General features: G+C 46.2%; 1 long non-coding RNA gene across 1 annotated transcript; it reads left to right on the plus strand.

Annotated features, from left to right (window-relative positions):
• Positions 1-1,341: 1,341 nt before the first annotated feature.
• On the plus strand, positions 1,342-20,863 carry LOC136020698 (uncharacterized). The gene is made up of 3 exons (XR_010615457.1): positions 1,342-1,908; positions 4,853-4,951; positions 20,667-20,863. It is a non-coding gene; the product is annotated as an uncharacterized LOC136020698 (long non-coding RNA).
• The last annotated feature ends 317 nt before the right edge of the window (positions 20,864-21,180 follow it).

Here is a 21,180-nt window from a genome sequence, read left to right on the forward strand (position 1 = left end):
ACTGCCTAACCTGAAATCAGCGCAATTGCTCTCTGCATCCTCCTACTTGCAACGCCCATGCTCACATAGAATCATAGAGTAGTTAGGGTTGGAAAGGACCTTAAGATCATCCAGTTCCAACCCCCCTGCCATGGGCAGGGACACCTCACACTAAACCATCTCACCCAAGGCTCTGTCCAACCTGGCCTTGAACACCACCAGGGATGGAGCTTTTGCCATGGCAAGAGATACTACTTATCCCATGCAGCTCAGAGCGCTTTGGATGCCTGGCCATCTTACTGCTCTCCCCTTTTACTCGTTTCTGCTTTAGTCGGTACTTTAACATGAAGCAAAAAGCCTTGATTTCAGTCTTTGGAAGTGGTAATGCTCTGCTGAGGCCAGCCCAGCTGGGTAATCTGGTTTATTTGCAGCTGAGGCCTGATAAACACACTGCAGCAAATGGTTAGAAAGTGAAATCAGCCTCCACCAGACGGAGCGGGGGGAAGGATGGGAGAGCTCTCCTTCACAGTTTATCTAGAAACCCTGCAGAAACGTGGCACGCTTTGAAGATAATAGGAGCAAAGACGGTTCCTTTCTTCTTCCTCGCCTCCTCCTTTCCTCCCTTCGTTTTGGAGACACATTATCCACACAGAGGGTCAAGTATCTGGTTAAATGAAATGTTTTTGGAAAGCTCCATGTGAAGATTTGCAATGCAGACAAACAATCTCCAGCCTCCCTGCACATTTTCCCAAGGAACCGAAGGAACACCTTGTACACTGAATCTTTTGTATCTTTGTTTCTTTCCTTCTTATTCTGTGAATATTTCTCTCTTTTTTTAGTATCTCATGAAATGGAAGAAACCACTAATCTGTGCTCTGCCTATTTCATGTTTTAGAAAAGCCAAACAGACAAATCTGTAAAAGCACTTTCTCTGTTTGTTAGATTGTTTTTTCCCTCTTAAACACAGGCTGCAAGTCTCAGAAGTCAAGGACTTCAGCTTCCCTTTGTTTTTAGTGCCTGGCTGCTTCTACTGTGTTAAAAAGTGTCAGCCCCAGATAAAGATGGAATGAAAACAGAGAAGGTCTATTCAAGAGAAAATGTCCTTCAAAGTCTGGAGAGGTAGAAGTGGATTTATAGTCCCCTGGGCAATGTCCAGGGAATGTTTTGGAGCCTTGAGGCAAATAGTGGATGCTGAAGCCGCAGTCCTCAGTGGTTTTGTGCATCCTTAGTACTGCGCCGAGATCTGAGCTGCTTCACATCCAGAAAAAGGAAAAGCACATTAAACCCGGAAAAGGAAGGGGCAAGAGGAGGTCCTTGCACTGTGGGCCACTGTAGCAGCATCAGCAAGAACCTTGCAGGAAGGGTCTGTGTATGGCCAAGGTGGCAGAGGGAGCAAGTGGCCAGGACAAAGAGGCTTTGGGCTGGAGGCTGCAAGCTAAGAGGAAGTTCAGAGCTGTGAAATTCAGACTTTGAAGAAACTGCTTGCTGCTTGAGCAGGCTGGGCTCTGCAGGTCAGGATGCTGGCTTGGACCACCTCTACTACAGAGATGCAGGTTAACACTTTCCTGGCCACGTTTGAGGGAGCTATTCCTGAGGTGAGCTTCCCAAGATCTTTTATCACATGCCTCGAGGCAGAGTCAGTTACTGCTAGAGAAGGCAAGCAGCACATCACCTGTCCCCTTCAAGCATAGCGGTCAGGGTCAGCAGGTTTTGCCGTGTCCTGGGCCTCTGCCAGGCTCTGCCTCCTCACCTGAGGACCCCGAGAGTAACCACAGAGGGAAACCATCTCTTGGCATGTGCCTCTCCACTTGCCAGCTCCCCCCCCAGCTTTTCTGGGGCTATCCTGAACTGAGGAAGGTCTGTCACGGATGCACGATTTCTGGACCTCGAGAGACCTGGTGAACGTGGGCTTTTCTAAAGCACCTCTGTGTGAGTATCACAGCTTATATAATCATTTCAATTAGCACAGCACAGTCTTGCTCATTTGGACTCATGTGATTACCTGAGAACCAAGGCTGAATAAATTTAAAAGGAAAGAAAAACTGAGTGTGTCTCCTAGCTGTGGAGAAAAGTTCAAGGGAAATGTGGACTTCTCCATTGATTTTCCACAGGAATATTTCTGATGTGCTATTTTCCCTCATCAACTTTTTATTTTAACAACATATGGTAAAGCAGCTCTGCCTCAGTGTGGATGTGCAGGACTTACTGAGCAATGCTGGCTCCCTGCGCTGCAGACAGCTCGGATTATTTTAAAACACCAGCATTCATAATTGCACTATATGCGGAACCAAGACTAATACAGAAGAGTTACCATAACAACAACACCTCGATGTGGGGCTTGCACAAATACCTAACACATCCTAGGGAGTGGATTCAATACCCTGTCGGGTGGAAAACATGCAGCCTTTGAGGAACGGACCACTGCAAATAGTGGTGCCTGAGCAGGAAATCTGTCCAGGAGAAAAGGCGATAGCAAATTAATTATTAGCATTTTATTGCTGTTTTAGCTAACCAGTGGCTGTGACAGCTACTGTAGGGACTGTCACCCACTTCCTGGCTGATGAGTCCTACAGCTCAGCACATGGTGGTTCATCATACAGTCTATGGCAGCAGAATACAGCTCTGTGGTGCTGGGCGCTGCACAGGCACAGGGTAGCAGGAAAAGAAAAGCCTCCCATCTTCCAGAGCTGAAGCTAAATCTGATCCCAACACACAGTTGGAAGGGAAACAAAACAAGCAAAGTCCTAGTGGCAAATGACAGATTATCTTCATTAATGTGCTTTTATTGAGGTAAAAGTGTATCTATCAAAAATAACCCAACTGGAAAAAAATGTAATGGGAGCAAAGATAAAGGGGAATAGGACAAGGAGGAGGGCAGCAGTGACGTAGGGAAAATGATGAGGGTGGACAAAGAGAGGTGACTTCACCAGATTAGCTAAAAGAGACCTCCATCCTCACACCCAGCAGTTGCATCTGAGCCTTGAGAGCCTTCAGAAACCTCTTACTGACTTCCATGCTCCATTATTATTGCAGTTCTCAGATAAAACACGTTTCAAAAGACCGTCTGGCCTACTGAGAGGTTTCAGTTTTTAATTTAAGTGAGATTTTTGTTGGTGTTCAACATTTTGCTATCTTAATCCCACAGGGTTTTTTTCATTCAGAAGCCAGGTACTTAAACACCATGCAGTTCCTTTCCCTTTCAAGGTAATTCTTCCACCTAGGTCAGCTACAATGAGGCACTCTCATCACAGAGTATTCGCTTCCACTGAAGAATGACCTGACAGAGCAAACTCCCCTCTACAACCACTGCATCTTCATTCTTTTTCTTCGCCTTGCAAACGAAGTATCAGGCTTTAAGTTTCCTCTGAGTTTCCATATGGGTTGCTCTAACAAAGACCTCTGCTCTTTTATTTATTCCCAGAACAAGTGCTTGATTTTGCCTGTAGTCCTTCACTGCTATTACAAAAAAAATAAAGAAGAGCTCCTGTAATTTCTGCTCTGCTTTGATAGTGATATTCAGCAATGAGATTCTTTGTGTGAAAGAAACCCAGGAAAAGTAGCTTTTCCTAGCATTATAATTTGCTATAGTTAGGTGCTAAAGTTTTCAGCTGAGCTGCTTGTGATAAACACTGCATATGCTCCAGGCTGCGTAGGTTCCCACTAGCTTTTCTTTGTCCAGGTTACCAACATAGCAGTTTTAGGTTCCCACTGCAGCTAATGGAGAGAAAAAGGGTTTTTAAGAGCTGTGATTTATCCCACTTAAGATCTGAATCATTGTGAGGTGTCTCTCTTCCCCACTGAGTGCAAGGGGATCACGGGGAAGGTGCTTTGTGAGCTGACACAGACACTTTGTAGGTTGGATGCTGCCTGCCCTGCACTGCCCACCACCACAACAAATATGAAAGAAAAGCAAGACAGAATAGCAGGAGGTAGACAAGGAGGCTTGGAGAGATCAGGCACCGGCTGGAAACCACACAAGGCACTGGGATGGGAAGAGAATCCAGATCTCTTGATGAAACCCGTTTTTGTGTGTTTTCTACCGCAGGGCTCTCCTTTCTGTCAAACAAAAGGAATGTGATTGTGTATTTCCTTTTTCTCTCCCCTTCCAGTTGTTGCATGTAATTAAGCACTTACATTTTTTCCAGAGTAATTGCAAGACCAGAAACCTCTCAGTCAGATGGAAAGAACTAAAGATTTCAGCCAACGTGAAGTAGCCAGAAAAATAAGCATGTGGGGAAAAAAAAACCCCAACATTGTGCAAATAAAATTGCTGAGGGAAATAGAGAGATCACATGAGAAGGGCAGATAGGGGCATTGTGCAAAGGATAAGGAAGGAGGGTTAGGAACAAGGGAGGGCTGCTAATTCTGCTCTGTAAGCACAGCTGGTGAACAATTCTCATTCCCATTCTTGCCCCCACTCCCCAAGGATCCTGACCCCCGGAGCACAGCCACACAAACACTCGGTTTCGCGCTCTGTACAACCACGAGGATCCCACGACCTTCGGCAGCGGCGACAGGAGGGAAGATGGGAATCAGGGGTGGGAACCTTGCCAAACGGATCTGCCACCAGGCAATGAGCTGTCCTGCCCACGGCTGACCTACCTCTTGCCTCTGTCTCGCTTTTGCTCTGGAGCTGGAAATTTCTGCCTCATTCGTTGTGCCAAAGGCCAGATTAGCTGTTTGTGTGGCTACAGAGGCCGAAACCTCTAAAAACTTTATTCAAGGACTAAACTGATTATTTTATGTGACCTGGACTAGATGACCCCCAGATGTCCCTTCCAAACTAGTAAAAGCTGCAAAGATTCAGGGAAGCGTTCCTACCCTGCACACTGCAAAAGCATCACTTCTAACGGTTGTTTCTTTTCACTGTCAGAAAAAGACCTAGACCTAGATCTCAGGGACTCAATACCCCTGAAATCTTGGAGCACAGAGAGGGTCTCTACAGACGGATCATCAAGCTACTCAGTGACAGGTAAGCTTTTCATTTTCTGCTTGGCTGGGGGTTGGCACACCAGCCTTTTCTCTCCAGTGTATTTGCCTCTTCAGGAAAAAAACCCGAAGCCAAGTGAAGAGAAGCTGCAAGCACTGCAGACCTTGCTTCTGCTGGTGTCCCACGGCAGTCAAGGAGTGATGATTGCAACATCAGACCAGTACAGTTTCTTCATTTGTTTTGAAACTGTCTCAGCTGGGACACACACCCCAGCTTTCTGTGTCATTTCTTGGCTGTGTTTATAAGCACTGTGCATATGACCTACAGGTGCTCATGCAGAAATACAGCTAAAACACACCATGCACATGCTGGTTTGCACAGGTCACATTGTTTTCCTGCAGAATCTGGCCACACAGGGGGAAGGAGGCAAAGTGAAGAGTAGGAGGCATGGGACTGGTGTTCAAAGCTGTGCACATTGTGCACGGCATAGCTCCGGGTCACAGGCTGAAGCCAGCAGCATCCTGTGTGCGTGCAGGAGCATGAGGCTTGGATCCTAGTGGCAGTAACAGCCACTGTTCCATGGAGGGGGTCCCTGGCTCTTCCAGTGTTGATCTACACTGCCACAAGTGTCAACCTCCTAAGGGTACATGCATCTCAGCCTGCACCACCAGCATGGGGTACACACTCTAGTAACGACCTCCCAGCTCTGCACAGTGCTTATGGGACACACGTCAAGCGGCCTGACTTCTGGAGTTGTGCTCACATCATTAGGCCACCGTATTCTGGAGGCATTAAGACTTTATTATACCCCCTTACAAGCTTAACGGCACTTGGCACTAAGCCTCTGTAACAATTTTAATCAGTGTGGTTAGAGGGGACCGTTATTCCAGCTGCTGTGTTTTAAACCAAACCAAGATGGCAATCCCCAAGCCCAGGCACAGTGAGGTTAGATCAAGCTGCCCCCTTTAACCCTGGCTACTGAATTAAGTCCTTAGTAACACCTGGGAAAGGATCTCTGTATCACAGAAGAACAAACTTTGCTCAGAAGAGGTTATCAGTGGGACCCCAAGAGACCAGTCACTGTGAAGATTTACTTCATTCCAGAAATGTTTTGGAAGCAATTACTTCATCTTGTTCTTTATTCACAGGATTCACTTAACTGATGACATTATAGCTCAGTCCATTAAGTAAATGGGTTATATATTTTCTCCAAGTTTTGAGGAAGTAACGCTGCAGCCTGTGTCGCTATCATTGTCAGCAGCCAGTGGGGACAGGGACAGCTCTCCATTTGGTCAGTGAGGTTTACCTCTGCTGAGATCTTAACTACGATATATCTGGCTCTGGGTCTTTTATAACGTTTGAGTAGGATTAAAAAAAAAAGGAAAAGAAAAAAGAAGAAACAAGCAAGCGTTATTTTCACAAAAATTCCTGGCAGCTGTGCCGTTTATTATGAGAGGAAAACGGAGCAAGAAAAATTGGCATGTCATTTCTTAAATGAATTTATATCCTCATTTCCTTTAGAAAGTGAATCCATGCTCCATCTAGCCATATTCCATCAGTCTGCAGGGGCAAAGTTTGCAGAGCACAACTGAAATACACAGCTGTAGCATAGGCCAGAATGCTGTATACGGCTTTCATAATAAGCTCCTCTCTCACCCTTGCTGCCGGTAGCGCTTATAAAGGTTTTATTTTCCATCAGTTAGCCATGCAGCAGGTCTTAAAAGTCAGCAGCAGCTCAGAAAATCAGGGACACATGATCCAATCCTGGTCACCAGGGCCAAAATGACTCTGAAGGCTGCTGAAGCCATCACTGTGCTACGTCCATCTGCTGAGAACCGAGTCTCGAGCTGCATTCATCCCATGTCCCTGTGCCACGGGGCTGGGGTGGGGGGAGTGTGCCAGGTGCTGCTTTTATTGTTTCTGTACAATGTCTCAGTATCCCGAGGAGGAGAGGCAGCAGGCTGGGGAGGAGAACTGCCAAAAGATAAGTGAATTCGGGAGGTTTTGGGAACTGTCACAGAATGCTGTCAGTCAAAAGAAGTTTTGCACAAAATCTCCAAAACAACCTCTTCCTCCTCCACATGCATCCGCCTCCTCTGAGGGGTGGTGGTTAATATACTAAATACAACATAACCACTTGGAAAGCACTTTTCGTTTTGAGTCACCACCTTGCTATTTTTGCAGCAGCAAATACAGACTGGTGGAGTTGATGTCATTAATCTGGTACATACAGGAACAACCTGGGGAGCCGGGGCTGGATTTCTAAGGGAAACAAGAGGCTCCCGGGAAGTGTCTTCTGGGGAAGCCAGGATGCAGGCAGTGCACTGCATCAGTGCCAACGAAAGGAAGGAAAAGAGGATATTAGCACTCTAACGTCATTTCTGGTTGACTCCAGTTTGTGTTTTAAACCACTACGAAATTACAGAAAAGGGGGGCAGGGGGAAAGGGGAAACATTTCATTTGCCTCCAACACAAAAGGGTTTGTTCTGGATGCAGCCTTTTTATTCTTTTCATCTGAAAGCTTAAAAAAATACCCAGGAAAGAAATTTCAACCCCCAAAGTCATTTCAAAATGAAAAAAATCAAAGGCTCCTGTTCCAGCAAAAAGCTCACTGGGACTGGGTGGCAGACAGGGTGGGAATGCCAGACATCAGTCCCTGGAAGCCTGACAAACACAAGGGAGGGCCTGAATGCAACAAAGCTGGGACACGAAACCCACAGAATCTCCTGACGATTTGGGTCAACATATGGCTCAACGCACCATCTTTGGCCAACCTCAACGTGTTTCAGTCTCCAGGGTAGCGTATGTGATTTTCTCACATCAGAAGTGGAGAGCATTGATGGCACTACGGAAGGAAAAGCTACTCTCACCATACTTCATACATGTTTCTGTATAAATGGGGTACTGAAGTGCTGTTTACTTATACAACATCTGATCTACAGCTCTCCTGGATCTACTTAAAGCTCAGAGGAAGTGTCTCGATTGGTATGTTGGCTGTTGCATGAGAAAGCAGTGCAATTGGTGTTAGCCAGGGTCCCGCAGTCACAGCAGAGTGTCAGCGCGAGTGCGAGACATTTCCCCTGACAGGGTGTTGGGTCTGCACACCCGGCGAGTGCAGGCTGATGTCAATGGGACTATTATGATTTCACCCAGCCTCGCTGCTCCGGCTGCAGTTTCCCTCATTCCCTGAACAGCAGGGAAGGTCTAGACTGGAGCTGCAGAGATTTCCACATACACACACAGACAAGCACAGTTTTTTTTCCTGTCCTGCCAGTTTCACCAACCGTGAGAGCAATCCACAAAGCATACGAAGGCTTTCTTTTCTCTGTCCTGCTTGGCTGGCTTTTCTTAGCCTGTCTGAATGGCTCTGCTAGCCTAACCCTGAACAAACAGAAAACACATTTGAGTCTCTGTTCTAGAAGAGTTAAACTTTGGGAGAGAAGAAATCAGCTACAGGGTAACTCTGTGGGATCAAGAAGGACAGTTCAAGGCTGGGACTAGATATGCAAGAAGAGAAATTTCCCCAAATACCATTTTTTCCTTTATACAGGGGACTAACATCTGCATTTGGATGTGAGCTCCCCTCCTGACCCTCTTATGCCTAGGGACAATCACACTGGGTCCAAAGCCTCCAAATGTGGGGCTCTACTCCACAGAGATCCTCCATAGCACACAGTTTGCCTGAGCGCTGTGCTGCTGCCCTTCCTCCACAGAGCAAAGGCTTCCTCCAGGATGGGAAGGAGCTGTATTCAAGGGTAACTTACTCTGCTAGAAGAGAATCCAGCACCTGCCTTTGCTATATGCTGGGTTGGGATCTGTCCACTTTGCACCAGAGGAGCAGGCAGAAATTATTCAAGCATTACCAGTCCACAGTACTCCCTGTAGGCAGATGTTCTCCTGCTGTGTACTCTGTGTCTGCACTGGTGAAGCCAGAAGCATCTTAGAGCTCTCAGCTCTCTCCTTAACCAGGGTCAGGACAAGCCCTGAGTCTGCACAGCAGAGGGAATCTTTGGAAGACAGGGGAGAGGCGGCTCAGGTGGGAAGAGAACTGGTGCAGTTAGGTCCTTCAGCAAACCATCTCTCAGCCTGGTGAGTTTAGACTGGCTCTGTGCAGAGAGTGCCCTCATACACAAATAAACAGAAGACGACACAATAACTTGAGCAGGGATTTGCCCTGGCACTGTTAGTCAGGATGCTCAAACATTAGCAACTGCATAGTAGAGACCCATGTTGAGGTTGTTCCACACTGGGAGAGCTTTCAGCCTACCACAGCCCGCAAGCAACCAGGAACAGCAATCACAGAACAGGAACTCTAATGGGGCCTGGAGCAGCCATGGTCTTTGTCCAAGGCATGCAACACAGAACTGCTTGGCAGCCCAGGTGACTGCTGCAGCATCTCCTGCATGACTCTGCCCTATGAATCTGCTCAAAAACCCCAAAACACAAACAAAGCAGCAAGGTCAGAGAAAGCAGGAGAAAAATGATGCAATGATTCACATACCTGTAACCAAGCTGAGAGAAGCAGCCATGACCAGAGGCATTTTCAGCAGACAATACCATGTCAGCAGACTTGGCTGCTTTTTAAGTTCATTTCCTTGAAAAGGGCTGATGTTAACATAGGCAACAATAAAAACCTGATAATAATCTGAGTTTTGTCAACCTCAGGGTTTAAAAAGAAAATAAACTGGGGGAAAGGGACAAACACCCACACGCACAGGAGAGAGGACCTTCAGGAGGAACACAAACACCAGCTGGCTTGGCTTGTGTTTGATCTTCAATTTTTCTTAAGTAAAAAAGCATATAAGAATTAATTATATTAATGAAATATTGATTCAAACTATTAATACCCTGTAAGACGAATAAACAATTCCATCTCCTGCTGCTCCTATTTGTAATGAAGTCCTTTTCTCTGTTTCAGACTCTAATACAAACGCAGAAATCAAAGCCTTCTCTCTGCCCTGACCTGGTGTGCACCTCCAGGCCAGTGCAGTTGTTCCAGTTATTCTTAAAAAACCCCAAACAAATCAAAACCCTTCAGGAAATGAAAGTTAAAAGAATACTTATTTCCTCTAATGATCCCTCCTTCTCTAATCTGTTTAACATACTTGCATCAGGTGTTAGAGTTGGCATCAGCTGCTATTGTATTGGTGAGTATTTGCTTTTCTATTTGAGTTTGCACAATCCCTATCTCCCAATGGTGCAAGCCAACAATTTCCGTGCTGGAAAACAGAGAAATAAACACTGGAACAACTGCTCTGCATTACTGCATAGTGACCAGAGAGAATTATCCCCCCCCCCCCCCCTTCTTTCCTAATGACTCACACCTTCCAAAATCACACAATCTAAAGTCCTGCTTTAACTCTTGATGTCACTTCTCTCTTTTTCGCTCTCCAACTCACCAACTTTGTAAGAAAAGATTTGCATCTCAGTACTTTTTATTCTTCCTTTGATAAAAGTGACCCAATCTCCATGAGAAGCAACGGGGAAACCTCCAAATGTTTCAATTCATCTGTCTGAAGCTCAGCTGAACCTTTAAACATCCCACCCTTCTGCCTAATCCCTCCACAAGCTCACATTTCTCCTTTATCCTCCACGGGCTTGTCTACAGGGAAACACCTTCCCAAAACAGCTGTACCAGAATAATTAACCCACTGCAGATAGACCAGTAAAATACCCTGCCTGGGTATTATTCTGGAATGAAATGTATCGTGTTCTGGAAGCATGTCTCTGTGCAGCCTTAGCTTTTATTCCAGAAGCTCTGCAGGGATTTATCCTGGTGCAGCTTGCACAAGGCAGTTACTGTGACACAGCTATGTCAGGAAGTTACCCTGCAGAGGCACACCAGGAAGGATAATCTGCCCAGTGAGGGCTTGAGAGAGAATTACTTGCAGAAAGAGACTGGCATTAGAACTGGGGCTGTTCACTTCCTGCCCAAGCTGTTTTGCTCCTCACTGTCCTTAACATCGTTTAACATCAGCCCAGGACAGTGAGAACTTCGGAGCATGGAGCAAATGCTTGAAATACAGAACAAACCTGGTTCCACCTTTGCTTGCATTAGGTGTACAGATCTGTAAGATTTTCAGACATATGGCTGCTATATGTGCTTGTCCTGAGATACATGTACATCTAAGGGGAAGTTTCAGGGGTTCAAGGTTTTATTTCCAATGCCTGGCCATCCCTCTGGCTCCTTCCCAACAAGAACCCAGCAATGCACATTCACTAGCAGGCCTTGGTGAGCTTTTTGGTTTCTCTAAACCACCACCTAGCCCCCAGAATCCAGAGGAATCCAGATCCCACTGTGGGATCTTCCCAGGACCCCCCTGGAGATGTTTGGAGTGCTCACAGTACAGTCAGGAGAAGGCAGCTGGAGCGAGACAGGGGAGGACTCATGCGACTGTGCTGATGGTGTCAGCACCGGCTCCATCGCCTCTGCCTTTGGCAAGTTCTTCTCACCCTCATGCTTTGGTTTCCCATTTTTATTTCAGTGGGAATGTAATACTGCTGCGGGGATTAATTAATTGATGAGCATAGAGAGTCTGGAAAGTGTAAAGCACTACACAGGAGTTAAGTGTTATAATTAGGAGCAACTCTGATCTTGATTACAATGAGGTAAAGCTGGAAGTCCTACACCATACAAAGATTTAAACTGATAAAAAGGAAAGATCAGAATCAGGGTCTTGTGATTTTAAATGTAAACTTGGGGCAGATTCCCTGCTGAGGTACATCCGCAACTGTCATAAGATCATGGAACACGACAACTTGTCACTTCAGTAAGAGATATAGGGAAAATGCCCTTTAAAAAAATTAAACAGGAAGGAAATTTTTACAGTGTTTTCTTTGGCTCTGAAACATATGCCCGGGGAGAAACTGTTCTCAGCAATGCAGTGGATCTTGAAATATTTACTGGGTCTGGCATTTAACATAATCTTTCTTGTAAAAATGATATAGAAAAAACACATATTATCTTAGACTGCAATCTAGTGTGAGGATGAGATGATATTTTAATAGGGCTGCATTCATCAGCTGTAACAAGAGAGGAAATGTGCTCCAATCCAACATGCCCTGTGGGCAATGTAAATAAGAGTAAGTGACTTAGACCATCAGATAAGTACTGCAATGGGAGGCAGACAGACGGACAGACAGACTGGTAGGGAAGGAAGGCAGTCTGGGGAGGGTGATCTAACTGGGACAGGTAGGGCACCCATTGCTCGCCTTACCTGGATCCCATCTTCTCCCTCCACTTCTGACTCTCATAAGTGCACCCAACAAGGGTCCTCCAGGAAACCTGCACTTCTTCCTTGGCTTGCAGTGGGATTTGCATGTTTAGCCAGTGACATCGCTATTTTCAGAAGTAATTAAACTTTTAGTTATGCTTTTTAATAGCCAGTAGCTACTGCTTTGCATTTTTGTCGGATGCACCATGGAGCAGCACCATGGACCTCCAACTGCTCTTCAGACAAGACCCAAGTATTTGACCACACAGCTAGCAAGGGGGTCAGGATGCGTGCAGCTGAGCTTATAGCCACACGCCATAGCTGCAGGTGAAATCAGAACAGGGCAGTACATTTCAGAGCTACAAGAACATCCCTTCAAGGCTTTCCAACACAACTCAGGAGAAGGAACAGTGAACAGAGAAAGGCCCAGATCCTCAGCCATTATCAAACCTGCGGACAGATTTATTCCCAGGAACACTATGTCAACCTTCAACCCAGGCTTTCAGGCTGAGCACTGGTAATTGTCCAAAAAAGGGAAAGTAACCATATACAGGTATCCACAGTAAAACTGAAATACGAACTCCCCAAGGAGCACTTGTGCTGGAGCACGCGTATCGAAAATCATCAGGGAAGCTCAGTGAATTATTTACGACCTCGGGCCAGTTGCTTCATCTCTTAGTAGTTCAGACAGGCAGAGTCACACTGAAACCACAACAACCTCCCCATTGCTCCTTTCTGCACAGGGGACAGGGGTGTGGAGAATGAGTGCACCTTTTCTGAACAAATTCAAAGGAAAAAGAGACCTAAATAAAACATGAAGAAGTTAAAAGGCAGCTCATTGTCTGCCTTGTCTTCAGCAGGGACATCCAAGTGAGATCCATCCAGATGGATCCTTCAAGCTTTTGGCATTTAAAGGACCCTAACCTGCCCAATGTAGTCCCAAGATTCCCTTGCATCCATTTGCAGAGAAAACCAAAGACCCTGAACACCAACTCATCAATTTGCATTTCCTCTCCCACAGTTTGCCTGCTGGCTTCTCTGTGTGGGAAGACAGCAGGTTGTTATTATTTTCTAGTCGTTGCTTGATCCACCTGTTGTAGGGTGGGGGTGTAGGGACCATCAGCAGACAACAGTGCACAACAGGTCAATCATTGAACTGTAACATCCATAAGCACGGTGTCAGGACGTATGTCTGTTCCCAGTTCCTTTAATGTCATTCCCTTACAGACACCCTTTAATTGGTTCAGACACACAGCATTGCAAACTCTGAACATCAACAGCATACAGGTGAAACCCTCAGCAACTTAAATCTCCTCCAGGTATCAAAAATGTGCCATGACAGTAGCTGTCACTGGTGTGAACAGTTGCATTCAGCAGGGTTAACACAAACGCACTTCAAGGTGCAGGAGGCACATTCACAGCCATCAGTGAAGCCAACTCACATGCACAATGGAGACAACCAAGCAGCTTGCACAAGCAAGACCTGCTTCCATGGTGAGTGTGACACCATGGCTCTGCATCTTCTGGCATAGTTTGCAAAGGCGGGGTAGCCTCAAAGGCATCTTTCTCTTTTCCCTACCCTGGCATGGTCAGCAGCCAGGTCAGTGCTGAACATGGGTTAGCTTTAGCTTGAACACTAACCATCATGTCGAGACTGTGCTGCCCACCTAGCACTGCCAGAGGGCAAACCGCAGTGCCCTCATGCCCTGCCACCCAGCAGCACATGGGACTCAGCCCCCGCAGAAGTTCCACCACATCCCAGTGCTTCCCTACTGACCTGCATTGCCAACCAGGTACAAAACAGCAGCATCGAGTGGCTGTGATTTGGCTTCTAACGCTGACCATGACTTCAGCAATTCAGGTAACCGCTTTCAAACTGCTGCTAATTGCTGTTAATTTGTGAACCCAGCAGCCCAGCTGGACATGCAGAGGGTTTTCAGGTCCTAATTTTATCTCGCTTTTAAAGCAGGGTCTGAACCTCCAAGGTTGTGACTTCTTCAGATCCCCTTGTTATGAAGTTATGAGAAAACATTTGTGGTCGGGTGATTTCCTTTTGCCCTAGACAGCTGTCAAGAGCACCAGAATGGCCCAAGGCAAAATGTGATGTGGGTGTAAGGAGTGTCTTAAGCCAGTAAGTCAGAGCAGTGGGTTAGAAAGCCTGAGGAAAAAATAAGCCAATAATTGCTGAAAATCTTCCTATTCTGCTAAGCTTATTTAGTCAAATTCAGTGGCTCCTCTCCAGGCCTTCAGCCTTCTCCACGCCTTAGGAAAGAACCTTATTAATCATTTTGCTTCTATTGTTTAATTATCCTGAGCATCAGCAGTTCAGATCAACACTTGGCTCTCACCGAACAGATCCCAGCCCTCTCACAAACTGCACCATCCTGGCAGCTCCTGTTGCAGGAGAAGCAGGAGCTTTGCAGACAGCAGAGGCCAAAGACTGAGGTCTTGGTGAGCACGAGCCAGTGCAGCACTCACCCCTGCATCACACCATACACAGCAGCACTGTTCCCCCGTGCCAGCCAGAGCAGGGCCGCCTTTCTCTGACTAGAGCTGCCTTTTAGAATGTTTAAGCATCTTAAAAGCATTGTCACGAAGTACACTTCAGCTACCAGGAGGTCAGCCACTGCTTACAATCCTCCAAGTCAATCTGAGAAATGCAACCGGACTCTTAAGAGCCCCCACAACAACTCGAGGTGAACCAAAAGGAAAGTATCTGTTGCGCCTATGTTGTTTGGAGTGAAAAGGGATTAAAAATCTCTTTATTACAGCCTGCTACTTCTACTAGAAGATTTGTTTAATGAGTAGTGAGAATGGATGAAACCTCTCCACCAGATGTTAAAGAAGGAGTGGAAAAATGGATTAGCAACTAAGACAACTGTCACTGATAGTGCTTGTCTTGCGGGGGGGGGGGAGATATCTCAGTTTTAATAAACAAATGCACATTTCCTTACTCCAGAACACATTATCAACTGAAGGAAAATCTGCTTGAACAGCCACTACTTTTAGTGGTATTTGGGGAGAACTTTTGCTTGCCAAATTCAAAAGTTTGGGAGAAACAGGAAAGGAAGGAAGGGGCATTCACATTTGATTCAACATTTTTGCCAACAGTGTGGGTCCTTGGCTGTGGACATCAGGAGCATCTGTTGCCGTGCACAAGGATGACCCCCCACAGTTTGCAAATTGCTGCTCTTCAACTGAGGAGTGCTGCTGTCAGAACTGCACTGAGGCCAGGGGGCTTGGGCAGTGCCTGCCTGCACAGGGGGGGTCCACTTGCACGCCAAGATCCAGCATTGGGCCCGCTTACACCCTCTGTTCCCACTGGATCAGTCATGAGCCACAGCTTCCCTGGATGTCCGAGCCCCTGTCTCAGCACACCTCATCTTCCTAAGCAAACACTGGCAACACAAATACAGTTGTTTTTCTCTATGGTAGCCTTTACACAGAAAATCATTTTACTGGAGTGCTCATTTTCGTTCAATTACAAACTTAAATAATGTTTATAATAATAGCAAGGGGGGTGGGGTGGGGTGTTATAAAGACTCTTAAAATTCAGCTTCTGCTTCTCCTGCTAAGTGATTGTGCACAGAGCTGCCTCTCTTTAGAGGTGTCAGTCAGGGTCTTTCATGAGGCATTCACTGAATATAGACTGGCTGGTTATTGGGTAATGTTTTATACAAAGGCTGAACCCTTATTTAATAGTCAGGAGACTTCTATTGATCCATGCAGCCAGTAATGGTAACTGAGAGCTGGGACTGATTCATTGGCACCTGCTGCTATCCAGGGTTTGATTTCACTCTTTACAACCTCTTCCTTCTCCTTCCCCTAAACACACACTTTCTTTAAATACAAAGGAATAAACCAAGAAGGCCATTTTTTGGCAGTAGCTCTACAACTGTAATAAAAGTCACATCTTACTACATGGCATACCTGCAGCTGCTTCAGACCCATCTACAACTTTCTAAAGCCTCTCAAATTTCCCTCCATGCTACCTACCTTTATTTTTTAAATACGAGGTGAAGTCAAGCATAAGAGATACAGGAAAACAGTGTATAATGCATGGCAGCTACAGTGCTCAGAAATCAGCTATTCCTTGTCCATTTTATACGTGTCCATACACATGTACCCCGTCCAGAAGGGAACCATTTTCCTCCAGTTTAAAAATAAGTAATAAACCTCTGTCATGCTCATATGTAGCTGGTAGCAGCACCTCTGAACCAGCCAGAGAGAAGAATTAACAAGGTAGGAGTCTCCACAGTTATGAAAACCTCCATAACAAAATACCAAAGCCCATATACTTGCAGAGCAATTCAATACTTCTAAGTTAAGCAGGTCCCACGGGGTGCAGCACTGCAGCTTTGGAGGCACCCCCAAGTTTCCTAGCAAGGAGCAAGGCCCTTCAGCAGTGCAGTCTGTAGGCACCAGCCCCATGCACCAGCTGATCCAGACTCATTTCTGCACAGAGATGGCCCAGGACCTGGAACAGGGCCACCCAAACCACCTTTGGCAAATGAATCTTTGCCAGATCCTGCTGGTTGTGCTTGCAGAGATGCAGACACCAATGGTCTCAAGCTTTGCCGTTAGCGGCCTGAAACCATTACCTTTGATAGTGGGTCTCTCGCTCCCTGATGACTCTTTAAGAAGTGCATATAGCAGGCGATGAAACAATGGACCTTCTTCCCACTGGGAAGTCTCCCTGGCTCCTCAAACCAGCTTTGTACTCCCACTTCCCCTAATCATCCTCCTGCCCAACGAGATGATGAGATCAGGCATGAAGTCTTGGCCTCTTTAAATCAAGTGTGACTTTTACCACTGGTGTCAGTGGGCCAGAATTTCCCCAGGCCTAACTAATGGCAGACAGAGCTTCACCTGGGGTAAAGCTGAGTTACTGCAGGTTTTAATTCATCAGGGCATCATGATTTGACACTTGCAGACACACCACTGCTTGCTTCTGTGGAACTGTGAGCCCAATGACACCCAAATATTTGAAATTCATGCTCTAAGGCCTAACCCACCATTTATTTCTTTTTTTTTTTCTTTATCCCTTGCTTCACTATCCACCTTTATAATCTTTCTTTCCTTGGAACCCGTCAAAGCTGCCTCCCCAGGGCTCTCCCCTATTGTGTGTGTCCTCATGCATCCCTCTGTAATACCAAAGCTGTGCAGTTGATGCTCAGACTGAATTAGAAAGCAGGCCTCTGTCTGATCTGCAAACGTAACTCCAGCCTTATTTTCCTTCCCTTAATGTATTCCAGTCTATGCTGTGTAGTTAAAATCTTCAATTCCTACCACTCTCTCCTTTTTACATGCCTGTTTTATTTGCACAGTCATTTCACAGTCCAGTTGTTCTTTCTGGTCAGGTGGCCTATAAAATATTACTAGTTTACTTTCTGAAACATCTCCAACTGCAGCCCATAATGACATAGCAGCCCCATTCCAGCCTCTCTCAGATCCCTGCTTTCAAAGGCTAATAAATCCTTTTCCTTTTCAAATAGCTCTCTCTTCTCTCATTCCCTTCTCTTCCTCCCCAAACAATCTAAACAATCTCTCCTCTTTAATGTTAATACCCCTGTTATCTTCTAAGGAAACTGCAGCTCCATCCATGCCTATTTCCCAATGGGCAATGCCTACTGCATCCACACCAAGACACAGCAATGAGCATCCTTCTCCCATTCTCCCATATATCCATTAGATTGGATATAAGGAGGAAATTCTTTCCTGTTAGGGTGGTGAGGCACTGGAATGGGTTGCCCAGGGAGGTTGTGAGTGCTCCATCCCTGGCAGTGTTCAAGGCCAGGCTGGATGAAGCCTTGTGTGGGATGGTTTAGTGTGAGGTGTTCCTGCCCATGGCAGGGGGGTTGGAACTGGATGATCTTGAGGTCCTTTCCAACCCTAACCATTCTATGATTCTATGATTCTATGATTCCCTGTACAAATATAACCTCTTCCTGACCGCATCTGTAACTGATGACTTTGCTGTTCCTGGTAAGGGCTGGTTCTAATTTCTGTCTATCACTTGCAAGTCTCCACGTCACCAACTGCTTCCAATTTGCCTGGAAGGAAGGATCTGGTTAGAGTCAAGGATTTCAACTTTTTAATGCATTTCTTCCACTATATAACAGAAATCACAGAATTGTTTGGGTTGGAAGGGACCTCTGGAGATCACTGGGTGCAACCCCCCTGCCAAGGCAGGGCCACCTAGAGCAGGTTACACAGGAACGCATCCAGGCAGGTTTTGAATATCTCCAGAGAAAGACTCCTGGGCAGCGTGTTCCAGGCTCTGCCACCCTTAACATAAAGAAGTTCTTCCTCATGTTGAGGTGAAACTTCTTGTATTTTAGTTTATCCCATAAGCATATTTAACTAGTTTCCCCCACTCCCACTGTATGAATCATCCTCCCACCTGTGTTGTGGTGTAGACTGGTAAGATGAACCTAGTGCTTGGGGTTGAAACCGTCCCTGAGGTTTTCATCCCATACCTTGACTTCCAATGCCTTAAATTCCTCCAACTGCATTTTCTTAGCACATGTTTCTGCTGCAGTGGGACAGTGACTAAGCGCTCAGGAGGTTCTTCTGCCCATCCAGGTCTCTGCAGCTCTATCAGGTATGTGTAGTCCTATGGGGGCAGACACAGCTTTGAGCAAAGCCATGGGCTCTCCCCTGCCTTAGCCCAACCACCCTGCAGGTCACTTGCACGTCTCCCATGGAGAGGTGTGATGAAATGCCTTCCCATTTCCTATACTAAACCTGTGCAAGGATGCTGCAGCATAGACTCAGCATGAGCTGTGAAATGCCCCCTGTGTTTATCCTGCCGGGAGCCCCATATTGGGTGTCCCAGCAAGATTTCCTAGAGTAGCCAAATGAAGAAGTTGCTCACGAACAACTCAAGTCCAGAGCTTCCCAAACAATGCTCAGAACATCCCTGGAAGCTGGGAGGCCCATGTTCTTTTGTCATCATTGATATGAGAAACTGTGAGGACCAGCAAATCCCTTTACACTGGGGAAGAAGTCAGAGGAGATAGGAGTGGCTTAGGATTTGCTCCATGTGCCAAGGGTTACTCATGTGGTTTTAAGCATCAGGCCAAAATTTGAGGAAATTTACTCTATATTTAAGTATGCTGAAAAGAAAATTTGGCCCTAAATTAGTTTAGTCCTATGGTGCCTGTAAAATGGGATTTACATGTATTTGTATTACTGATCTGGAGAAGAGCTTGGGAGGGATGCAGAGAGATATAGCCAACACAGTTCACAGCACCCAGCAATCTACCCTGCTCACTGCTCCAACTTCTGATTTGCCAAAAAGGAAGAGAAAAGCAATTCCCTTCTTTTTCTCTTTTGCAGCCCTTTGACTGAAGTCTCCGCAGAGCCCCATGGGGCTCCCTGGAATCCAGGGAATCACCTGCATTTGCACCACAGGAAAGCTCTATTAATGCTATTGTTACTACCGATACAGACACCCACAAACACCACTACCAGGCTACACACACCCTGCCTATCAGCCAAGTGGTTCTGAGCCAGGCTGTGGTCTGAGCCTTTAACATAAGCTCTGGGAAATCCTTGAGAAGACCAAACACAGCGAGTGCCCACCATCCCATCATTCTCCTCTGTCTCATGGGCTCTTCCAGTTTCTCAGTTGTAATTGGTGCTGGTTTTGCAAGCTGGGCACCACCTGAACCTGTCAGGCTGCCTACAAATGCACCACAGACCCAGACCCCCATAGCTGCTCAAGGGGCTGTGCGATGGTACAACTGCTGGTAGCAGTGGAATCTCCGTCTGGGCCCAATGGGCTTGTGGTGTTTCTAGCAAGCACACAGCCTACGTGGTACCTTTAAAGCACAGCCCTCCAGGAGATCTGTGACATCTTGGCTGGGGCTACTGTACTCCAGTGCTGTAACTGAAGAGAGGACTGGAATTTCCAGCCTTTTAGCCCACTTGTGTGAAGCTGGGAAGATCCAGAGCACATCTCTTCCTACAGATCTTGAAACAGCTCCCATTGTGGTTCTCCATCCCTGGGGCCAACACATGTTGTTGGGCCTCATCGTACAGCAGTTGGACTTGGTGTTAACCAGGTCAGATGGATCTCACTTTTACCTAAATCCATTAGCATAATGTTTTAGCCCCTCTCAATCCAATTCCAGTCTCCAGCTGACATTCCTAAAAATATGGGAATCTGCTTTTCTCAGTAAGCCTCAAAAAATAAAGAAAGGCTTAGAAGAAGTTTCAGGAGAAGTGATGAATAAGGACCGATTCATGCCTCCCATAGGCACACACCTTGCATTAGGGATCAAATGTAAGACTCAGAGTCAAGAGCTGTGAAGGGTTTGATCCTGCCACTGATTTTAAACCCAATTAATTTTACCTCTTTCTCTGTAACTTTTCTCATCCGGAAAATTGGCTACTAAGGATAATCCAAACCCATACATTTTGTGATACCAAATTTGCTGACAATTGTGCAGTACTCTCAGGTAGAAGGGTGAGTTTATTAGTGGTTATCTTGTCACACAATAAAATTGTTAAAATGTGGCGCATTTTCTTTGACACAGGTTTTTTTTACCATCATTTACAAGAACAGAGGCAATGCATCAGGACAGATCATGAAGCTCCAATGCCCCATAGCATCCCCACAGCTACTGGTAACAGGACTATGTGGACTTGGGCTATTACACGGACAAACCATCTACTTCCCCATCACCGACTGTCTCCATTCTAGAGCACTGAGCCACATCTCAGCCGCTGGAATAAGTCTCCTTAGGACACTGCCAGGAGGAGGTGCGGTAGTGCAGGGCTGAGCATCTCTGCTCACTCTGTGCCCTATTTACCCTTCTCTTGTACAAATGGTATAGTTTGCTAAAAAGCACATCAGAGTAATGCTGGGTGGCTGTAATTTGGTGCAGGGACCCCAGCATTTGTGGTATACAGTGTATAGACACAGCTTGACTAGGTAAATGACGCAGTTAAACAGGCTAAATCAACAGTGAGGGAGAGGATGAGAAAATGATATTGACTGTAATGTTTACAAACACTCATCACCTTCCAGCTCACTGATGAATTGGTAAT

The sequence above is a fragment of the Lathamus discolor genome, chromosome 11 (assembly GCF_037157495.1).
Source record: "Lathamus discolor isolate bLatDis1 chromosome 11, bLatDis1.hap1, whole genome shotgun sequence".
NCBI classification, from domain to species: domain Eukaryota; kingdom Metazoa; phylum Chordata; class Aves; order Psittaciformes; family Psittacidae; genus Lathamus; species Lathamus discolor.